Here is a 23,655-nt window from a genome sequence, read left to right on the forward strand (position 1 = left end):
CAGCGTAAGGCCATATGGAGAGCCATTGCACGCAAGGTGTGGGCTCTGGATGTCTCCAACTGACGGCACACACAGTCACAAGAGGTGGGATGACATCTGCTGGCTGAGCAAAAACGTTGCAGAGATGATGCTGGGGATGCTCCCTCGGACTGGAAGGTTGGTGCTCAGGAGCATTACACCACTAATGGTCCGCATCTTGGCAGTGACACAGCCAGAGCTGGATGGACGTTTGAGGGCCCATCAGCAGCAAGTTGGGGGTGAGTATTCTGCAAAGGGTGACTTGGGTGTGAGTGACTGCATGTATCCCAACCCTGAGCCAGTGTGGAGCTCTGTGATGTTTCTAGTGTGATGCAATGGCTTCTAAGTGGCCTCTGTGTTGAGTGCAGCTGTCATGCATTTTCGCTACATGTACTTTCTCATGTGTTTAATACAATGACCCTTGACATTGCAAGATGAGATGTGACCTTATGACATCTGCTGCATTATGGGTGTCATAGACATCACCGGGCAGTGAACAGCAGTGTGCATCATCTTAGTGTACTTTTGTAGATGTGTGCAGTGCCTGACTTGGAAATTGTGAGAACTACACACCTGACACCAATGTGCAACGGCCGTTGTGCTCCAAAGCACAACATGGTGGATATCAGTAGCACATGACCATTGCAAAAGGACATTTTGGAGTCAGTATCTGTGTTGTTCCCTTAAAGTGACTCCATATGTGACTGAAACAACATGTTGAGATGTATATCTATCTCACCTACAGGCACGTGGGTATGCTTACAGAGATCAGTATGTAAGGTTACAAGGAGGCACAGGCCAAGTATTTGTGTCAATGTCAGATGGCTCATTTATGTCAACTATGCATGTTTCCATGCATCTTCTGAGTTTTGTATTAAGGTTGCACATGCAGACTGCACAGGGTGGTGGGCAACATGGGGGTATCATATTCTAGTTTTGTGCTTTGCTTGCATATGATGTTTGTGAGTATGGCACAATACTGAACCTACGTCTTTGTCTATTGCAGCATCTACCAAGGCACGGAAGGATAGGGGACAGACACCAGTGGTGAAGCTTCTGGCACGGCTGCTACACATGAGCTCACTGACACTGATGTGACCAGCGCCTCAGAAGGGGACCGGAGTGCCCTGGAAGAATCACGTACAGAAACACCAACCTCAACTTCATCTGACTCCAACGGTGACTCTTCGATGTTGGCGGGCACAGGGAGTTTGAAATCTGCCTCTTCTTCCACCACACATCGTCCAGTGCCCACCCTCTTGGCTACTATCACTAGTGCTGGCCGTGCCCGCAGCCCTAGGAAGGGCAGAGTGTCCTTCCCCCAGGCACCGCTGCCCATGCCCCTATCTCCCCTGGTGCCCTCAGTGTGGAGGCGGTGGACCTTTTGCGCCAGCTGTGTGTGGGTCAGACAACTCTCCTGAATGCATTACAGGATCATGACAAGAAGCTCGCACAGGTAGTTGCCTTCATGGAGGGCATTCATTCTGACGTGGGTGGGCTACACAGAACTGTCCAGTCTTTTCCTCCACAGTGACGGCAGCCATTCAGCTGTCACAGGCTCCCAGTCTACCTCCAGTCCCTTCAGCAACCACCCTGCCAGTGGCACCACCTGACGAGAGTGCCCACACACCACAGCCCTCAGGCGCCAAGTACTTAACACGCAGCACACAACAGCAGTACTCCAAGTGGCCCAAATCACCCCCATCCAAGGGCACTCCCATCCCCACACCTGCTCCCAAAGACAAACAAACAGTTGCTCTGTCTGCTGTGAAGCTGGTGCCTGCAAAGATTCAACACAAACAGCTCTCTAAGGCAGATTCACATACAACGTCAACTCCCACCCACACCCCTGTGAAGCTGGGACACGAAAGCAAAGTGGGGGTTTACCTGGACAACAGGGGATGGAGGGAAAAAGGCAAGGCCACCCCAAGCGTACCACCAGATCCAGCAAATCCCTACAGGGAGAGCCACCTGCACCTGATACACCTTTGGTGGAGAGTGAGGCTGTTGTGCCCACCCCGCTTCCCACTTCTGCCAAGACAATTCTTGCCTATCGAATCCCCAATAAGTAGAGACCCAGCCCTCCACATTTACCCTCACATACTGTGTCTCACAGCAGCATGTCTCCGCCTCCCTGTGCCACCATGCCACCTGGTCCAAGCAGCCCTCAGGCTCCCACAGCCACTGATGCCTCTGCCTCAGCTGGTCCTCTCTCTCCCAGGTCCAGTCCTCCAATTGGCCCCGACAATCAGCCAAGTCTGAGGCAAAGTCTCCCTCCCAAACCCATCTCTCCCACAGCGGTACCTGGACTGCCCATGTGTATCCCCAGAGCTGTGGTGATTCCCATGGCACTGTATGGTGTTACCCATTCCCTGTGCAGTTTCTCATGCACACATGTGCACACCGGAACTATGGACTGGCCAATGGCCTTGCTGTTTGTCAGTTTGGGTGCCCATTCCCTGTGCACTTTCTCATGCACACATGTGCACCCCAGAACTATGGACTGGCCAATGGCCTTGCTGTTTGTCACTGTGGATGCCCATTCCCTGTGCAGTTTCTCATGCACACATGTACATACTTTGGATTTATTCTGGCCAACGGCCTTGGTGTTTTTTACTTCTTGATGGCTATCTGGGTCTTACGTAATAAAGACAGTTACACCTGTTTTCTGCTTTGTCAATGTCCTTGCTAAGTAAATACTTTTCTGTATGGGTATGGTTGCAAGTGCCATTTTAACATTGCCAATTGCTTGTTTTACTTTTTCAGAGTTTGCCAGAGGTGACAGGCATTTTGATTCTTGTTGACTCTGAGGCTTGAGGGTGCAATGATGGCTGTTTGTGATGATCTACTCTTATCCTAATCATTCTATGCTCAGTTTTGCAAAATTGTACACATGTCATGTTAGGTTGCAATACCACAACATAGGGGAATTCTATCCACAGGATTACTTGTGGAGTGGTAAGGGTCCATCATATCTGTGTGATCTTTCTTGATGTGTGAATGGCAGTGTTGATTTGTGCTCATCTTGTGTAGGCCTGAGTTACTAGTCACATGGGTACATTTGAATATGTGAACTTGAGTAGTCATACAGTGTGAATGGACTGTCATTGTCAGTAGTGTCGATGTGTGTGTGCCCCTGCAATGCCAACTGCACACATGTATGATCCAAGTAATGAGAGCTGTTTGTTTCAATTGCCAGCCATGTGCTTCAGATTGTGGGCACATGTAGGAGATGTAGGTTTGGCACTGTGCAGTATGTTGGTGTGTCCTTGCACTCCTGGGGGACACCTACTTGTTGTTGCTGCCAGTTTTGAGTATGCCAAGTGTGTGACTGCCAAGTCTGTGTTGTGCTTTGTTGATCAGCCATGTGTCTTGTTACTGTTTGTGCTCACTGTGCAGAGCTGCTCAACCGCACTGACATTACTTGTGAGTTTTCTCATGCATTGCTGTCACTTAACCCATTTTTGGCTCCAGTATGGTATGTGGTATGTGGAGTCTTGCCCTCCCCTATATGTGCTTCTGATGCCTACACATTGTGAATGACTCCTCTATGTGTTTGTGTACTGTACACTCCTCACCTGTCCACTACTGAAGTACATACCACTTCAATCTCATGTCTTCCACCCCATGGCTTGCCAGTGTGTGAGCCCCCCCCACCTCCACTTCATAGTGTGACACTATACTGTGGGAGGCTGATCTGTGTACAGGACCAATGTGCCACTCAGGACAGTTTCACAATTAGTTATGTGTTATTTTCTTCTACTATTTTGCAGTCATGGTTGCTCATGTGCAGTGCATATGTTTGAGCAGCACAGTCCTCTAGTCATGTTGTTTGTATCTGGGTTTCCCTGAGTTGTGCATCTGTGGGTGATGGGTAAGCTCTATGTGTGTTTGCAGAGGTACTGCTACTCTTCCTGAGTGTGATGTTATCTGTGTGCTGTGATGATTTGTGTATAGGGAGTTCATGGTGTGGTACTGAGATATGTGTGCTACTGGTTTGGTTGCTGTGCACACACTACTTGGTGTGCATGCAGTGCTGTCAGTGTAAGTTGCCCTGTACTTGCCTGGTGTGCATCCCCCTGATGTCCAGCTGAGTTTGCTAGGTGATGGATTGGTATGTGCATTTGTTGTGTTTTTGTTGTAATGTATGCAGTGTTTGGCCTGTGTTGGCTCTTCTTACTGACAGATGCTATGTGTGTGTGATGTTCTATTTGCATGACATTGTGTGTGAGTAGTTTGTGCATTGTGATACATTAATATGTGTGTTGCATGTGTAGTGTGAATTACTTGTGTGTCTGTCACATGCAGCAAGGTGGATATTTGTTCATGAACTTGTTTTGAGTGCACACTGGTAGTTTGAACTCCTATTTTTGACCTGTCACTTGTCAGGATTGTGCATGTGCATGCTTGTCATACACTATGACACCATGTTCATTTAATGACTGGTTGTGGTGTCTATGTCTGTGTTAGCTGATTTGTCACATTGATCCCAGTCAGTGTTCATGATTGGCTTTTGATGATGCAATTCTTGTTTGTGTTGGTGTATGGTGTCTGTGCATTGGCTCCAGAGTGGTAATGTTGTGTATTCCTGTTCGGTCTAAGGTCACATTGCCTTTCCACTGTTTGGCTGCACATGGCTGGGCTTGTTGGACTTCTGTGGATGTTGTTTGTGAGATTTTTGTTTGGCTATTGTTTTTGTGTCAGCATTGGTTCAGGCATCCCTGAGTGTGAGTCTGATATTTGTGGATGCACCACAGGGTATGTGATTGTTTGTCAGTGAACTCACAGGACATCATTTGCACCACTATGTGTGTTTCTCACTGGTGTTGAGTGTTGCAGGTGTGAGGTAGGTAGATGAGGGGTATGTGTGAAGGTCCTACTTGTGTTTGACAGTCAGAAGGTGTGACAATGAGCCATGTGTGCTGTGCTGATGACATACACATGTCAAGTAAGTTGACACAGATGTGTGGCTGGTCACTGTATGACTTCAGACACTTCCTATCATTCCTGTGCCTATGCATGGCTTGCATTGATGTATGCCTGAGTTGTTGCACAGAGGTCACTTTGGTTTAATTTCACTCACTGTGCCACCCATGTCTGAATGGATGGCATAAGGGTGGTGTGATATGTTCCTTCTCTTGCATGTGTTGTACACATGCTATGTGGCTTGCTCCATGGTTTTCCAGCACTGTCGACTTCACTTTTGGCTGGCCCATTTATTGTCCTCCATTGCTGCTGACCTATGATATGAGTATGTGGCTGGGTGTGTCAGTGTGGGGTGTTTCTGAGGGACTTGACATGCAGTGTGAACAGTTCAGTGAATGTTCATATGCAGTGTGAGTCTTCATTTTGTAATTATACTCAGTTTAATTCACAAGAGTGGAAGGTAGGTGTGAGGAGGAGGGTTGTACAGCCCCTGAGCTTCTGTGCAGGGTGTTCCTCTTCATCCCCACCTTCCCAGTCAATCTCCCTTGTCCTTTGATGTGTGAGGTGCGAGATTTGGCTACACCTGGCTGATTAATTGTGCAGGGGAGGCACACAGCATGTGCCCAAAGGGGCGTGGATGCGTACTGTGGGAAGGGTGAAGGTGGAGCCCTGTGAATCTGGGCGGACTGCCCATGCCTGGCGCCAGCCCTGCCTACTACATTGTGCGCAGGTTTTCCCGCGTCTTCACTGCTGTGATGACTTTCCCGGGAGATTGCGGTGATTTCGCGGTTGATGGGTGACCCGGATGCGGAGGTGTGGGTTTCTAACAGGTAGGACATGTGTGGGCACACTGGGGGATATATAAATGTCCCCACCAGAGTGTCTGATGTGGACAGGAACCATATGTCAGCACAGGAGTTGTGTGCGGAGTTGTGTTTTTGTGTACCTGCGGCGTTGTCCACTACAGTGTCTTATTTGCTGGTAGTGGATGAGGTACAGCAGCGGAAAGGTTTGAAGAGCTGGATCCATAGCGGTCGGGACTGCTTGGAGGGGACCGGGAGTCTAGTTTCGCTCTCTGCAGTAGTGCTTCTGCCGTCTCCGGGTGGGTGGATTCTCCGCTGCAGTGTGATGGACTGTTTGCGACATCATGATTTGTGCAGTGGAAGGGACGTCATTCCAAACGGTGGTGTGTCTCTATTGGCTTCCTCCACCGGCGGTTCACGTAACTCCGCAGCGGATGGAAAATGGGCTACGTTTGCCCATCGTAATATGGCGTACACGAGGATCACCGCTGGAGTGCGGAAAAGGACATTTTCCACCAGCACCGCGGATGTGCTTCCGTCCACCCTCCTAATGAACCCCTAAGTTCCCACTGTAGCACGACAGAGGGAGATTGTGGAAACCTACCTACAAGTTCTTTTAGGAATCTATTTACAACAGGAGATTTAAATAAAGAAGGTTGGTCCGGCAGTCACAAGAAGGTGGACAGAGGAGAAAGATAACCCTTGAGAGTACCCTAACGCAAAGCCCTCAATGAAAAGAAGGATAGTAGATAAAGAGGCAGAAATAGACATTTCTGTACAATATTTTATAAACTGATTGCCAATGGCAGGTGTATAAACTCTTAGTGGAGGGCCGTCTGGCCACCCAAATAACCTCTCATACTTTAGGAGGAAGGTTGAAAGCTATCAACTGTCGCCGCTCAATCTCCAAGCATGGAGGAGGAGAATTGACAGGTTTGATTACCCTCCCCTGCTGCTGAGACAAAAGATCCTATTGTAAGGGGTAGCCTGATCGGAGGATCGATGCTCATTTTCAGAAGCTCTGGACACCAGACTCTCCCTGCCAATTCTGGAGCCACAAGAATAACTTGGGCGCAGTCGTTCTTGATTATCTTGATAACCCTAGGCAGAAGTGGTATGGGCAGAAATGCATACAGTAGGCCTGAGCTCCACTCACGACAAAAAAGCATCACTGACCGATAGCCACCTTGGAAATTCCATTGCGCGTGTTTTTTCTAAGGCTAACAGATCTAACCAAAGCTCTCCCCACTGTTGAAAGAGGTCTCGTGCCACTTCCGACTAGAGACGCCACTCGTGATCTGTTAGGCATCGACGGCTGAGTACGTCTGCCCTCGTGTTCAGAGAACCTGCCAGGTGTTAAACCACCAGTGTTATGCCCTGCTGTTCCAGCCATGTCCAGAGACGCAAGGCCTCTTAACAAAGTACCACATAGCTGTGATATTGTTGTTCATGAAAACCTGCGCTAACTTCCCTGTGACAGAGGAAAGAAATGCCTTAAATGCCAACCAAATCACCCGAAGCTCCAACAAATTGATGTGGGGCCCCAACTCTGCTGGAGACCAGTGTCCCCTGATCTCTACCTCTCCCAGATGGTTGCCCAATCCCAGGAGCAACGCATCTGTCACTACTGTGAAATCTGGTAAGGGAAGGGTATGCCCTGACCCAATGACGGTTTCTCAACCCCCACTGTAGTCCTTTTGTATCTGGATCATATCAGAGAGATTCCCATGATGCTGCGCCCACTGGAACTTCAGGTCCCACTGCAGAGTCAGCATATGCCATGTGGTGTGGTTTACCAACAGGATGCAGGAGGCTGTCAGGCTCACTAGCCTCAGAGTAAGTCTCACCGAAATCCAGGATAGAGGCAGAAACTTCGGTCTCATAACCTGCATATCCGGGACTCGCAGCTCGGGTGGATAAGCCTGAAACTGCACTGTGTCCAGAATAGCACTGATAAAAGGGAGTGTCTGAAAAGGATTCAGGTGGGATTTTGGTACGTTTATAGAGAACCCCAACGAATGCAGGAGGTTCACCATAGTCTGAAGGTGAGAGATGACAGCTTGGGGCAAAGACACCTTCAAAATCTAATCATGGAGGTAGGGGAAGACTGAAATCCCTAACCTACGCAGATAAGCTGCGAACATCGCCATTACCTTGTTGAGCACTTGAGGGGCACTGGTAAGGCCAAAAAGCAGCACAACAGAAACTGCTCAAGGCCTACCTTGAACCACAGGTAATGCTTGTGACCCAGCAGGATAGGGATGTGAAAATATGCATCCTGCAAGTCCAATGCTACCAGCCAGTCTTCTTGGTCTAGGGAAGATAAGACCTGAGCCAACGTGAACATCTTGATATTCTCCTTTTTGAGAAAGAGATTGACGGTTTGAAGATCTAAAATGGGCTGCAACCCTTTATTCTTTTTCAAGATTCAGAAAGAAGCACGACTAATAACAACTGCCTATGTCCGAAATCGAAACCCTCTCTATAGGCCCCTTGGACAGGAGTGCTGTAACTTCCTCTTTGAGTAAAGTTAGATGATCCAGTAGGAGGAGAAGAAAGGAAAGGCAAAGAATAGCCTTCCTGAATGATCTGCAAGACGCACTTGTCTGATGTTATGGACCTCCTGTGGAGGAGATGGTGATGAATTCTCCCTCCAACTGGAATACAATGGTCTTGCAGACTCAAACTAGGAGTTCTTGGAGGCCCTCAGCTGTCGAGGGCTGGGTGGCAAGCAACATCTGTGTGCCATTCCTAGGCTGGAATGAGCCCCGCGCTCGCACAGCTTGGGGAGTCTGCACAGGACGGTGGCTGAGATATGGTTGACGTAGCTGGAAACTCCTTCCACTGCCATGAAAGGGGCGAAAGCTAGACTGGCCACGGGTGTTACAGAGAGGCTCAAGGATCTGGCCGTAGCACAAGACTCCTTGAAGTGCTTCTAGGCCGAGTCCACTTTCTCTACAAAGAGACGAGATCAGTCAAAGGGCATGTCCCTTAAAAGGATATCTGGACATCACCCAAGAATCCAGTTGTGTTTAGCCAGGCATGGCTTGCTGCATCTCTCCCATCCTTCACTGCCTGAGAGAGTACAGCCTGGACCTCCTCCGGGACCTGTGGCAGCACTTGCACAACTGTCTCCCAAAGGGAGTAGGAGAAACGGCCCAATAAGCATTCAATATTCACTGACCGCAATGCCAGGCTGGTGGAAGAAACCATCTTATTCCCATGTGTGTCCAGCCTCTTGGATTCCTAATCCGGGGGTAGAAAGGAACGTAAAATGAGATGTCAAAGCTCAGGGGTGGGGTGTTAAATGAGGACCTTGGGTCGCCCCATCTTCCCTCCCATCCTGGATAGTGAATTGTGGTTGTATGTCAGGCTACAAACACTCACATGCCTTTTGAGAATGTCACTGGAGCTGACATAAGGCCAAATGGTAAGAGTTTGCACTGATAATAAACCTTGCTGACAAGGAATCAGAGAGATTTCCTATGTTTTGCTGTTATTGGGACATATAAATAATAGAGCCACAGAGAACATCAGTCTGCTGTCATGAGCTGTGGCTAGATCTGATGCAATGCTAAATTCTTAAATGTTTACATTTTGATGTACTTATGGGCTTGTCTCAAGCCTAATATGGGTCTAAATTCTCATTTGGGGCCTTTCTTGGGCACCAAACATATCTGTGGTGGATACATGTCCCCTCTTTATGATGGAGGAACCAGATATATTGCTTGTTTTTGGAGTTGTGATGTTATTTCCATTCGAAGATGGTGCAGCAAGTGTGGTGTTCCTTTTGGTGGGATGGCGGGCGGTGGTCTTTTGAACTGGATGGTGTAGTGAGTCTGAATGATTTGTAAGGCCCATTTATCCATTGCAATTTTTTCCACTCTTCCTGGTGTTACATTTCTTCCATTGAAATTGTATTTCCACTCTTCCTGGTGTCTTGTTACATTTTTGGCCACTGGAGCAGCGAAGAGAAAAAATAGAGTGAGCACCCATTATTTATTGTTGATAGAGTTTGATTTATCAAGAGTGAAGTCATTGTGACCTGACCTCAGGACACCCCCGCGCCGCACGGCCACCAGCTGTAGTGTGTGCGTCCCCTCGCTACTGTCCTGAGCCTCGCTGAGCCCGCCCCGTCGACCCCGCCCCCCGCCGTCATATTTTGCGTGTGTTTTCTTCATTTTGTGCTGCCTGTATCGTTTTGCCCTTCTGTTCTGTGCCCTTTATTTTCCCTTTTTTGTGCCTTGCATTGTTTAGCGCCGCTCTCTGTGCCCCCCCACCCGCTTCCCGCTCACCGCTTCCCGCCGCCTGCGTGCGGCCACGCCCCCTTACCTTCTGTGCCCTCCCCGCTCCCACCTCCCAGCTGCTCCGCCCTCCCTCCCACTTGGCCATAAATGGCGACCGTGCAGCGCAGGTGAGTGTGACCTGACCTCAGGACACCCCCGCGCCGCACGGCCACCAGCTGTAGCGTGTGCGTCCCCTCGCTACTGTCCTCAGCCTCGCAGATCCCGCCCCGTCGACCCCGCCCCCGCCGTCATATTTTGCGTGTGTTTTCTTCATTTTGTGCTGCCTGTATCGTTTTGCCCTTCTGTTCTGTGCCCTTTATTTTCCCTTTTTTGTGCCTTGCATTGTTTAGCGCCGCTCTCTGTGCCCCCCCACCCGCTTCCCGCTTCCCGCCGCCTGCGTGCGGCCACGCCCCCTTACCTTCTGTGCCCTCCCCGCTCCCACCTCCCAGCTGCTCCGCCCTCCCTCCAACTTCGCCATAAATGGCGACCGTGCATACGCGCAGTGTTGACGCGCAGCGGTCGCGCCGATTGTGTGCCGAAGGCGTGCCAAAGGTAAGCCCGTCTGCGCCTGGACCGCGCCCAGCGCCAGGACCCCAGGCCCCCGCAGTCCCCCGTCCACCCGCCGGACGTACGACGCCGCCACCCTCAACGCACTCAACGCCGGCCGAGTCCCGGGCTGCTACCAAGCCACCCCGAGACGCACCCACGGACCCTTCTGCTGCACCGCCTGTAAGTTCACCTGCATCCGGACCTGCACCACTCCAGCAGCGCCCAAGACCTCGACGAGCAACAGCAGCAGCCACCTGAGATGCATCCTGCTCAACACCCGCTCCGTCCACAGGCACGCCATCGAGATCTGGAACCTGCTCGACACCACAGCCCCAGACGTCGCCTTCTTCACCGAAACCTGGATGAATGCCTCCTCCGCACCTGACATCGCCATCGCCATCCCAGACGGCTACAAGATCATCCGAAGGGACCGCATCAACCACACCGGAGGAGGCATCGCCATCGTCCACAGGAACACCATCCGCATCACGACCAACACCGATGACACCCTCGCTAACGCCGAGCACCTGCACTTCCAAGTCCACATCAACCCCAAGACCACCCTCAGAGGCACCCTCATCTACAGACCCCCTGGACAACGCACACAATTCAGCGAAGACATCGCCGACTTCATCAGCCCGCACGCCCTCTGCTCCGCTGACTACATCCTCCTCGGGGACCTCAACTTCCACCTGGAGAACAACAACGACCGCAACACCACCACCCTGCTGGACAACCTCGCCAACCTGGGACTCAAGCAGCTGGTGACCACCCCCACCCACTACGCCGGACACACACTCGACCCCGTCTTCTCATCCAGCAAGGACATCGCCTTCAGCCACGCCACCGGACTCCACTGTACGGACCACAGCTGCGTCCACTTCAGCTTCGCAAGGACCACGATCCACCACCACCAGCAACAGGCTGCACGCAGGAATTGGAACAAGATCACAGCCGACCAGCTCGCTTCCTCCCTGAGCACGAAACCCCCCACCAGCACAACGAACCCTAGCCAGGCGGCCACCAACCTCACGAAGTGGATCAGCGACTGCGCAGACGAGCTCGCCCCCCTGAGGACCCCGCCCATCAGACCCAGCAGCAAGAAAGCCCCATGGTTCACCGACGAACTCAAGAGCTCCAAGAAGAACTGCCGAGCGCACAAGAGAACCTGGCACAGAGACCCAACACCGGACAACATGACTGCCCTCAAGCTCGCCACCCCGAAACACCACCAACTCATCCGCGCCACCAAGAAAACTGCATTTAAGGAACGACTGGACAACAACGCACACAACAGCAAAGAACTCTTCAACATCGTCAAAGAGCTCTCCAACCCCAACGCCGGAAACAACGACATCACCCCTTCGCAAGACCTCTGCAACTCCCTCGCCTCCTACTTCCACAAGATCGCGGACATACACAACAGCTTCAGCACTCAACCGACGAGCACCACGACCGAACCACCGCCCCCCACCACCACCCTCCGCTCCTGGACTCCGATCAGCACCGAAGACACCGTCCGCACGATGAACTCCATCCACTCCGGATCTCCAACCGACCCCTGCCCTCACCACGTCTTCAACAAGGCCGACGCTATCATCGCACCCCACCTGCGGGACATCATCAACACCTCCTTCGACACCGCTACCTTCCCGGAGAGCTGAAACACGCCGAACTCAGCGCTCTACTCAAGAAGCCATCGGCTGACCCCACCGACCTCAAGAACTACCGCCCCATCTCGCTGCTCCCTTTTCCTGCAAAAGTCATCGAGAAGACCGTCAACAAGCAGCTGGCCGCCTTCCTCGAGACGAACGGCTCCCTCGACCCCTCGCAGTCTGGCTTCCGGGCCAACCACAGCACCGAGACCGCCCTGATCGCAGTCACCGATGACATCCGAGCGCTGCTCGACAATGGAGAAACAGCGGCCCTCATCCTCCTCGACCTCTCCGCGGCCTTCGACACTGTCTACCACCGCACCCTAGTACAACGCCTCAGCAACGTCGGAGTCCAGGAGAAGGCACTGGAGTGGATCATCTCCTTCCTCGCTGGAAGGACACAGAGAGTCCGCTTCCCCCCGTTCAGATCCGAAACCACCTAAGTCATCTGCGGCGTCCCTCAAGGCTCCTCGCTTAGTCCAACCCTCTTCAACATCTACATGAGCCCTCTCGCAGACATCGCACGCCAGCACAACCTCAACATCATCTCCTACGCCGACGACACCCAGCTGATCCTCTCCCTTACCAACGACCCCGCCACCGCCAGAGCCAACCTTCACGAAGGGATGAAAGAGGTAGCCAAATGGATGAAGAACAGCCGCCTGAAGCTGAACTCGGACAAGACGGAAGTCCTCATCCTGGGATCCTCACCCTCCGCCTGGGACGACTCCTGGTGGCCCCACCGCCCTAGGTAGCGCACCCAAACCAACAGACCACGCACGCAACCTGGGCTTCATCCTGGACTCCTCCCTCTCCATGACCAGACAAGTCAACGCCGTCTCCTCGTCGTGCTTCAATATCCTGCGCATGCTACGTAAGATCTTCCGGTGGATCCCCACCGAGACCAGGAAGACGGTCACCCAGGCCCTCGTCACCAGCCGTCTGGACTACGGCAACACCCTCTACGCCGGAACCACCGCCAAACTCCAGAAGAGACTCCAGCGGATCCAGAACGCCTCAGCACGACTCATCCTGGACATCCCCCGTCACAACCACATCTCCGGACACCTGAGAGATCTGCATTGGCTCCCGGTCAACAAGAGAATCACCTTCCGTCTCCTCACCCACGCACACAAAGCCCTACACAGCCAAGGCCCAGGATACCTCAACGGCCGCCTCAACTTCTACGCTCCCAAACGCCAGCTCCGTTCGACCAGCCACGCCCTCGCCGCCGTCCCCCGCATCCGCAGAGCCACCACAGGGGGGCGGTCCTTCTCCTACCTCGCCGCCAAGACATGGAACTCCCTCCCCACCCACCTCCGCCTGACCCAGGACCACCTCACCTTCAGGAGGCAACTCAAGACCTGGCTGTTTGAGCAGTAGCGGATCCCCCCCCCCCAGCGCCTTGAGACCCTCTGGGTAAGTAGTGCGCTATATAAATATGATGATTGATTGATTGATTGATTGTATTATTGTTGGTGCTGCTATTGTCTGCCACAACATGCTCTTCATGAGTGCTGGGGCGGATGATGTTGAGACTGTAGCCCCTGCGATTGTAGGAGGTAAGGCTGCTGATGTGGTTCACTGATAGAATATCGATGACAAAAACATTGATGATAAAAATATCGAAATAAAAATATAGAATACAAAAATATCAACTCCCATACCTACACAGGTAAGTACAAAAATATCGAATCAAAAATATCGATGTAAAAAATATTGATTTAACTATATATATATATAAAAGAATATATATTAAATATATTACATATTAATATTAATGTTAAGAAAATAAATTACATTTAATATACATTTTTACAAAATATAACAAATAAACTTAATGTAAAAAATACACAAACATAATAAATTATACATACATATATTTACTCTAAAATAATTAATAAACTATTATCTTTAATTTATTTTAAAACTTTAAAATTATATAAAAATAAGATATATATATCAATAATTAAAAATAAAAGAAATCCTATAATAATGTAAAACATGAAACTATTAAAAAACATTTAAACTTACATTTCTCAATACAATCAGTGCAAAAGGAGGAAAAGTGTTGGATAGAAAATAAAATGTACCATTCCAACTCTGGTGAGTGCAACAGTACGGAAAGTGATGGATAGCGGAGGGATAAAAATTACTATTCCCACTCCAGTGAGAGCAACACTAGGGAAGGTGCTGGATATCGGAGGGGAAAATATTACTATTCTCACTCCAAAGAGTGCAACAGTAGGGAAAGTGTTGGATATTGGAGGGGTAAATATTACTATTCCCACTCCAATCACTGCAACAGTAGTGAAAGTGGTCGATAGCGGAGGGGTAAAAATTACTATTACCTCTCCAGTGAGTGCGACAGTAGGGAAAGTGTTGGATAGCAAAGAGGCAAAAATTACTTTTCATACTCAAGCAGTTAAACCAAAAATTTAAAAAAAATTACAAATTCTTTAAAAAAATCATAAAAATAAACAATATTTAGAAATGAAAAATCAAATATATAACAATTAAACATATTATAATATTAATTACATATAAAAACCTACAAATAATATATAATATAAAATAATAAATACATTTATAAAATAAAATTATTTTAAACTTGAAAATATATTTACAAAAAAATAAATTAATTCATACATGTATTTATTGTATTTCCTACCCTATAACACCAACAAACACTTCAACATTTTTAATTACATTATTTTCCAAATTAACATAATTAATAAGCAATTTAAAAAAATATTATTAATTGAAAAAAACTAATAAACATTCATTGGGTACACACACTTTAACACTATGATAACCACAACACACACTTAAATGAAACTATAAAATAATAAAACAAAATGAAACCTTATTTATAGGTAAAAACCTATTACTATGAAAAAATAATAATAAAATAATTAAAATGTATTTAATACCCACCCTTTAAACCTTTAACAGTAAAAACAACTGACAAAAATTTAAATTACCCAAAATACATATCAAATAATTAACATTAATTAATAACTATATATTAATTAATTAAATACAAATTACTTACCACCCTTTACTCCTATAAACACCAAAAAACACACCTACAATTAATTACACAATTACCATGATTAATTACCAATACATTACTTAAAATGAATTAACATCCAATTATTAATTCATCATTTAAAAATAAATTACATTCCACCCTTAACACCTATAAACACCATAACACACCTAAATTTAATTACACAATTACCATAATGTATTACCAATTAAAAATAATTAACAGCCAATTAATAATTCCATTAAAAATAAATTACTTCCCACCCTTAACACTATAAACACTACAACACACACCTAACATTAATTACTAAATTACCATAATTAATTACCAATTAATTAATTTTAATTAATTAGCAACCAATTAGTAATTAATTGATAATACATTACTTTATAAATGTAACACTTTATAAAATCTCAATTAGATGAATATTAATAAATACAAAATAATCAATACATTTAATATAATTGAATTACTTCCCACCTAATAAAAATGTTTTCTATAACTACTAAAAATGTAACACATATATTAAAAATACAAACAATTCTTATACAAAAAACATACAACACATACATATAAAATACATACTAAACTACATAACATTAATAAACAATATTTTTAACAACTATATTTTTGCAAACGATATTAAACACTTCGATATTTTTAATATCGATATTACTTAGCTAAAACTGATATTCTTGACCACGAGAATCTGTATGTCGATATTTCTGACGCACGATATTTGCAACTGGATATCTGTGCAGCTTGATTTTTTTGAATCTATATTCTGTTTCTGAACCGCTGATGTTACTTAGTGACCCTGCAGCAAATCGACACACAATGCTTCAGGTTTCAGGGATCACCCCCCCCCCTATTCGCCTACATACCATCTACCACCCCCCTGGTGCCCCTCTTTCCTTTGTGGAAGAATTGTCTGATTTTCTCAGACAATCATCGACTTCTAAATCTAGAAACCTCTTTCTCTGAGATTTTAACCTCCACTGGATTAAAAATGACGATCCCTCGGTTAATCTCATCAATGACTTACTTGATATCAATGACTTGAAACAGCTCTGCCATTCCCCAACACACACCAAAGGTGCCACTCTTGACTCTATCATCACTAGCAAGGAACTGGCTTCTCTCTCCCACATCATCCCCATTGACTGGTCCGACCACCACCTCATCCTCTTTACTATTAACAGCTCTGTACCCCCACCATACACAAATACCTCCAACCAAAAGAAACTGACTAGAAATCTCCATCGTATTCCTCCAGGCGAACTGGAGAAAAAAATTAAAGCTCCCCTAAGCCTTACTCCTCCCTCCCTAAGTGCTAGTGGCCTTACAGAACATTACAACAAATCTATCACCCCTTATGAGCCTGACTACATCACCCCCCAACTAAAAAACAATGCATTCTGGAATAAGTTTTGTCCAGTTTCGGAACGGGATGTCTTCAACATCAGCTCCAAACTTAAACTTTCCTCTCATACCAAAGATCCCCTCCCAGCCTACCTTATTCAGGACCTAAAACACATCATTGCTCCTTATTGGACCACTATCATCAACGCCTCTCTAGCCACCGGTAGTGTCCCTGCCTCCCTCCAACTAGGACAAATTACCCCCACCATCAAAAACGCTACAGCTGACCCCAATGACTTAAATAATCTACGCCCTATTTCTAACCTTCCTTTTCTATCTAAGGCCCTCGAAAAATGCGCTCTGCTCCAGTTAGACAAACACATTGAACCATTCAACGTCCTGGATGCTTTACAATCAGGCTTTCGAAAGGGCTGCAGCACTGAAACAGCTATGTTCAACATAGTCGATGACATCTACCACTCTCTAGACAAGGGTGAATCTTCCCTTCTCATCCTTCTTGACCTCTCTGCAGCTTTTGATACTGTCAACCATGCCGCCTTACCCAACATTCTCAAAGACCATTTTGACCTTAATGGCGCTGTTCTCAAATGGTTCACCTCCTTTTTACAACATAGAACCTTACAAATTAAAGTCAGCGACTGTCTTTCCAAACCTCTACCGGTCTCCTTGGGGGTCCCCCAGGGCTCTATTCTCTCCCCCACTCTATTCAACCTCTTCATGGAACCCCTCACACTCATTCTTAAGCAAGCAAAAATTAGCTACCACCTTTATGCTGATGACACCCAACTTTACTGTAAGATCAAATCCCATGCTGATGTCTTGCACCTTAACGTTGCCTTGACTAAGATCCAATCCTGGTTCCATCACAACCACCTAAAACTTAACCCTAAAAAAACAGAAATCATTCTATTCTCTCCTACAAACAACTCTCTCCCTATTCTACATTGGATCTCTGACATCAAAGCTCTTAACTGCTCTCTCTCCATCTCTAGCTCAGTCAAATCCCTCGGCATCAGCATCGACCAGTACCTCAGTCTTACTCCCCATATAAAAAATTTGGCCAAAGGCGCTCTCTTCACATTCTACCATCTTAAAAAAATTAAACCCTTTATTCCTCCCGATGACTTTAAATCAGTTGTACAATCATTGGTCCTATCTAAACTCGACTACGGTAATGCCACTCTCTCTGGAACTCCCAAAGTCCACCTTGCGCCTATTAAATCCGTTCTCAACCTTACTGCCAGGCTTATTACTGACTGTAAGTGGTTTGATCACATCTCCCCGTCCTCAAAGACCTTAAATGGCTTCCTATTGAAGGCAGATCCACTTACAAGACTGCCTGCATCACGCACAAAGCCCTCCATCAAAACACCCCATCTTACCTCTCTGATAAACTCCACAAATCGGGCTGTACCAGTACTATGAGGAGCACTAATGCTCTCATCCTAATCCCACCCTTATTAAAAAAGAGATCTACACAGTCTCGCTCTTTCTCTGGAAACGCGCCTGCCGTATGGAATGCTCTCTCTAAGGGACTACGTTGCAACCCCTCCTACCCCAGCTTCAAAAAAGACCTCAAACGGCTCCTTCTAAACAAATACTGGGGTCCCTAATGCATTGTCACTGGATACATATTCTTACCCCTGCCCTGACTGAATAGATCCCCTCTTCTTTTTTTTTCTCACCCCGTCTCCCCCATCCACCAAACTCTTTCATTTATGACCACCTCTCCCCCCTTTTCTTAACATAGATAACTTCCTTCTGCCTTTATCCCCCGTATCCCTCACCCTACTTAGTAACCCTACTCTTTCTCTCCCTCCCCCATCCAATAACTAACCTTTGCTTTCCTCCACGCCTATTATCTCCGATGAGTTGTTAGATTTATGCTATCCTTGTTAATTTTTACCTCATTACATCAATCATTGTATGCCCTGTTTTTTTACTTATATGTATGAAAGTTATACTGCAATTCTGCATTACCTAGTCCTGTAAAGCACTCTGATACTCTTGGGTCCAGCCAGTGCTATATAAAACCTTTTAAATAAAAATGCTTTAAGAGTCTTTGACTTCTTTTGCATCCTTTATCGTTCTTTAGCTGTGTGCAAACCAAATAGGATTGGGTCTGAAAATGTCAGATTCATGTTTAATAGTGTGTCAGGTTTTAATGACAAAGCCATGATGTAAGTTGCACTGCTATGATTTGACAAAATGTAGTAGATGCAAAGTCCGCTGCACAGATAATCACACTTATCAGCCTGTTGGCGCGACTTGTCCCTCATTCAAGATTTCTAGGAAATCTTGGGGTCTATTAGGATGGTGGGCGGAAAAGCACCCCGACCGCCATGGAAGCGGAAAACAACCGCCCGCCGGCACCGTGGGAAAACCGGCGGCCAAATCAGGATTAACCGCCCCAAAAAAATGACCGCGACAGAACGAGGCCAAGAAAAAACTCCCGCAGCGGGCGGAGATGGCCAAACTCCGTCCGCGGCGGTCGGATTCGCGGTGGAAAAACACCAACCCGCCGCAAGTATAGCGGAGACAACGCACCAGAAATTAGGATATACCCCCCGCGGTCGCACAATGAGATGAGTGGGAGAGCCAGCGGAAGAGCTGAAGCACAGCCACCGAGGCGGACGATCTGTGAAAAATATGGCGGACGAAGCAAAAAACCCACAAGAAGGCCAAAAAGTGCAGACAGAAACCTAGCCATGCCCCCGAAATACACAAAACACACCCCAATGACACAACCACATGGCAAAAAGAAACATACAAATCCAAGGACAACACACCTGACAGCAACACCCCAACTGGACACACCCACATAGCTGAGTATAAAACCAGCCCCTTCCCTCACCACAATCCTTTGCAATACTCCAGGAGAGAAGGGACACATACCCCAGCTTACAGGAGAGGCAAAGGACACAACATCACTAGCCACACCACACACAGCACCACCACCACCTCACCACACATCATGGCCACACAGAAAATACCCAAATTCACAGAGAGTGAGTTGACAGTCATGGTAGATGAGATAGTCAGAGTGGAACCACAGCTTTTTGGTACCCTGGTCCAACACACACCATTAGCCACAAGGACACAAATGTGGGCAAGGATAGTCCAAAGGGTCAATGCAGTAGGGACCACCCCAAGATCAAAAAAGGAGATCATGAAGCTGTGGCATGATCTGAAGAGGGTGGTCAAGGAGAGGAGGAGCAAGAACTGTGAGCTGGCTCAGAGGACTGGCGGTGGCCCCCCCATTCCACAAAAACCATTCACACAATGTGAGGAGAGGTGCTTGCCATACTGCATCCATGTACAACTACAAAGCTACACCACCTAGGACAAATTCCATCCATCTGCACCACACACTCACAAAAACATGGCTCACATTCACCCACTCCCATTCACCCCAAACATAGCTACCAACATTACCATGGGGGCATGTTTACAGGTAGACAGCACTACAACTCCCACCAGGCCCCCTGTCCCACAGCATCAGCAAGATGGAGCCCTCCCTCCACCCCACCCAGAAGCATGTGTCAGCCATTACACAACCCACATCAAACTCACAGGTAGGTAGCCATCTTCCCTGGGAGGATGTCTGGGGATGGGGGGCCGGCACCACTACTCCCACCATGCCCCCTGTCCCACAGCCTAGCAAGATGGATCCCTCCCCTCACCCCACCTAGAAGTATGTGTCAGCCATTACATTACCCACATCTGAACAGGATGGAGCACTCCCCCACCCAGAAGCAGTTGGAAGCAAGCACAGTACACCAAACAAACTTACAGGTAGGTAGCCAGCTTCACAGTGAGGGTGTTTGTGGGTGGGAGGCCTGCACTACTACTCCCAACATTCCCTCTGTCCCACACCTGAGCAGGATGGAGCACTCCCCCACCCAGAAGCAGTTGGAGGCCAGCACAGTACACCAAACAAACTTACAAGAAGGTAGCCATCTTCACAGTGAGGGTGTCTGTGGATGGGAGGTATGTACCACTACTCCCACCATGTACCCTGCCCCCCCTCAGCAGGATGAAGCCCTCCCCCACCCAGAAGCAGCTGGAAGCCATTACATCACCCTCATAAAACTTACAGGTAGGTAGCCATCTTCACAGTGAGGGTGTTTGTGGGGGGGAGGCTTGCACCACTACTCTCACCATGCCCCTTGTCCCACACCTGAGCATGATGGAGCACTCCCCCACCCAGAAGCAGTTGGAAGCCACCACAGTACACCAAACAAACCTACAGGTAGGTAGCCATCTTCACAGTGAGGGTGTTTGTGGGTGGGAGGCCTGCACTACTACTCCGAACATTCCCTCTGCCCCACACCTGAGCAGGATGGAGCACTCCCCCACCCAGAAGCAGTTGGAGGCCAGCACAGTACACCAAACAAACTTACAGGTAGGTAGCCATCTTCACAGTGAGGGTGTCTGAGGGTGGGAGGTCTGTACCAATACTCCCACCATGCACCCTGCCCCCCCCTCAGTAGGATGGAGCCCCCCCAAGCAGTTGGAAGCCATTACATCACCCTCATCAAACTTACAGGTAGGTAGCCATCTTCACGGTGAGGGTGTTTGTGGGTGGGAAGTCTGCACTACTACTCCCAACATTCCCTCTGTCCCACACCTGAGCAGGATGGAGCACTCCCCCACCTAGAAGCAGTTGGAAGCCAGCACAGTACACCAAACAAACTTACAGGTAAGTAGCCAGTACATGCACCCACCCATTTGTCACAAATTAAATGGTGCCATATGACAACAGGAGCCCGCCCATTGCACAAAGAGGCATACCTACCCCATTGCCAATCACAGTGTGCACATAGGTAAGCTAAGGAAACTGTCACAGCTACCAAAGTGTGACACACCAATGCACAAGTAGAAGAAAGTCAGGGCACAATTATGCACAGCACCTAGTTACATGTACATCGCCATGGAGCAAGTGCAACAAGGACCATTCGAAAAATATGAAAGCATTTGTGGTGGTACAAATCAAGATATGCTTATGACAGGACAAAGGTATGCAGGAGATGACAATGGCCAGTCCATGGCCAGTTGTGACGTCTGCCAGGTCAGACAAATAAACAATGAGTTCTCAATTAAACACATGTTGTGCCAGGCCCTAGATGGCAACAAGTCCCTATAATCCTTAATTGTGCACGGGTCACATGGTATGCCTTGACACCTCACACCATGGACAAGTAATGCCTGTATCACTGCATCATGTCAGGAAGCACAGTAGTGCACATAGTAAACACTGTGATGATATGTCAATTGTGCAGTGTACAAAAAGTTAATGACACACAGCTAACACAAAGCTTGCCGGATGCACTACAATGACCATTTCACATCTGACTGACAGGTGACCAAGAACTCACTGCAGAGGGCAACACCAGCAACCTGCAGAGCCAGTCCCCCCCCACCGGTACATGGACTCTCGGATGTTCACTCCCAGGATTCCATGGACGATGAGCTTGAGGCCGGCCCATCTGGTGTGCCAGGGAGCAACAGGTCCTAGGACCCCATCGTCCCCCCCACCACATCTGCGCCAACAACAACTTCACAGCAGACCCCTGCTGTCACGGCCTGTGTGGCCACCGCCACCACCACCACCACCACCAGTGCTGCCTGCAACACCCTCCCTGTCCCAGAGGATGACCAGCACACACCACCGACGGAGGAGGGTAGGGAGCGGATGCAGGGGCCCACAGTGGTGAGGCAACAAGTCCGTGGCAGCAGGGCAGGTGGGAGGGGCAGGGTCACCCACGGACACCAGGAGGCTGGGACCCAATCCCTGGAACACATCACCAGAGTCATGGGTGCATACGAACAGGCCCAGGGACGAACGGGCCGGTCAGACGAACTGTTGCACGAGCTCATCCTGCTGATGAGGTTCATCGACACCCGCAAGGAACAAATCGTGGACCTCTTGGGCCAGCAAGTGGCATTACCGAGGGACAAGCATGCGCCACAGACAACACCTCCACCTCCCTCTGGTGGCCCACACGATGACAGTTCAACATCCTCCCCTGCGCCCACAGAGAGGGGTGAGTCCTCAGACACCACTGGCCCTGCAGCAGGGCCCCCCACCAAACGACAAAGGGGCCGTCCCAAGAAGACCCTGGGAGTATCTGGAGGCCAAGCACCTGCCAGACGCCAGTCATGGAGCCAGCCATGATGGCAACCCTCTAGACCACTGCATTGACTTTTTGGACTGTCCTTCCCCACACTGCCTTGTGAATGGCATCTGTCTGTTGGACTGGGTCACCACAGCAATGTGGTAACTACTCGATTAGCTCATCTACCATAACTGTCAACTCACTGCTCCACCCCACCCCCAATGGAAATGTACACCCCCCTCGCATCTCACCATTGCAAATAAAATATCCTTACACACATGTTGTTGTGTCTGCTCTGTCTTTATTGCAGGATGTACAGTCTTCAACATGATCACAATATACAAGGAGCATGGGCTGTATGTAGGCAAGGAGAAGTCGAAGGCAGCTAGGGAAACACAACAGAACTACTTTCACTGGTCTGGGTGTGGCATCACAGACATCACGCAACCCCTACCATCAGGATAACCCAATATTCACATGTCACAATGGGCAACAAATGTCAACATACAAGTCCTGTAGATGTTCCTAAATAACCTGTCCCAGAAACATTGCCAACAGCCACTGAGTCTACAACTGGCTGCTGATACAATTCTCACATGCCCCTTCACGACAACAGCAATATCAGCAGACAATGGGTATGTTACACATTGACACCCACCTTCAAGTGAAGTATCGGGTGATGAGCTGTTCACGCAGGTCAACACTTTCCTCCTCTCCACTGTCCTCATCACTGGGCACAGCTTGGTTTGCAGGCTGGGGCCTTGGGTCCTCACCATCATCCAGGAGCAGGGAAATCTCCTTGCGAATGGCTAGGTTGTGGAGCATGCAGCATGCCACTACAATCTGACACACCTTCCTGGGCGA

This window comes from Triturus cristatus, chromosome 3_2, assembly GCF_964204655.1.
Source record: "Triturus cristatus chromosome 3_2, aTriCri1.1, whole genome shotgun sequence".
Classification (NCBI taxonomy): domain Eukaryota; kingdom Metazoa; phylum Chordata; class Amphibia; order Caudata; family Salamandridae; genus Triturus; species Triturus cristatus.